This window comes from Myotis davidii, unplaced genomic scaffold (assembly GCF_000327345.1).
Source record: "Myotis davidii unplaced genomic scaffold, ASM32734v1 scaffold809, whole genome shotgun sequence".
NCBI classification, from domain to species: Eukaryota; Metazoa; Chordata; class Mammalia; order Chiroptera; family Vespertilionidae; genus Myotis; species Myotis davidii.
The window spans coordinates 1279689-1281178 of record NW_006300017.1 but is presented as its reverse complement, the minus strand read 5'-3'; positions in this window follow the sequence as shown (position 1 = coordinate 1281178).

The following is a 1490-nucleotide window of genomic DNA, read 5'->3' as shown; positions in this document are numbered from 1 at the left end:
TACAAACAGCTATATGTCAACAAATTGGAAAATTTGGAAGAAATGGATAAATTCCTAGAAACATACAATCTCCCAAAACTGAATCATCAAGAAATAGAAAATCTAAATAGACTAACAGCAACAAAAGAAATCGAAGCTATCATAAAAATACTCCCAATAAAAATAAGTCCTGGACCAGAAGGCTTCACAGATAAACTTTACCAAACTTTTAAAGAAAAACTAACATATCCTTTCTCAAACTACCCCAAAATATTCAACAAAAGGGAAGACTCCCAAGCTCATTTTATGAGGCCAGCATTATTCTGATAAAAAAAATTATAGACCAGTATCCCAGATGAACATAGAGGCAAAAATCCTCAACAAAATATTAACAAACCAAATTCAACAATACATTAAAAAGATCATATACCATGATCAAGTGGGATTTAGTCCTGGGATGCAAAGTTGTTACAATATGAACAAACACATTAATGAGATACAGCACACAAACAAAATGAAGGATCAAAATCACATGATCATATCAATAGATGCAAAAAGATTTTTGACAAAATTCAGTCCCCGTTTATGTTAAAGACTCTCAGTGAAGTATGAATAGAGGGAACATACCTGAACGTAATGAAGTCCTTTTATGATACCAACATCATACTTAACAGGGGAAAACTAGAAGCATTTCTCTGAATATCAGGAAAAGAGAGGGATGTCTGCTTTCACCTCCCTTATTCAACATAGTACTTAGAGTACTAGCTACAGGTCTCAGACAAAAAGAAGTAAAAGACTCCAAATTGAAAAGAAAAAAAAGTAAACTGTCATAAGTTATAGATAACATGATAATGTATTTAGAAAACCCTAAAGACTCCGTTAAAAAACTATTAGTATTAGAACTAAAAAATAAATTCAATAAAGTAGCAGGATACAAAATTAATCTTCAGAAATAAATTGAATTTGTATATATTAATAATGAACTATCAGGAAATGATACTAAGAAAACTGTCTGACCTACAATTTCATAGAAATACACACCTCAGAATAAATTTAACCAAAGAGGTAAATGACCTGTACTCAGAAAATTATAAGACACTGAAAAAAGAAATTGAAGATACAACTAAATGGAAGCATACACCTTACTCATAGATAGGAAGAATTAACATTGTGAAAGTGTCTACACTACCCAAAGTAATCTATAGATTCAACACAATTCCTAACAAAATACCAACGATGTTTTTCACAGAATTAGAACAAATAATCCAAAATTTTATTTGGAATCATAAAAGATCCCAAATAGCCACACCGATCTTGAGAAAAAAATAAGAAAAGTGGAAGTATCATACTACCTGATACCCACCTGTACTACAAAGCAATGAATGGGTTAAAAATGAAATCACTGAGACAAATGAAACTGTAGTGTCAGTAAAAATGGCCTCTTTTCTTTGTAGAAGATAAAACAATAGGAAATTGATAGTTTTAAAGCAACCGTGCATTTCAGAAAAAAA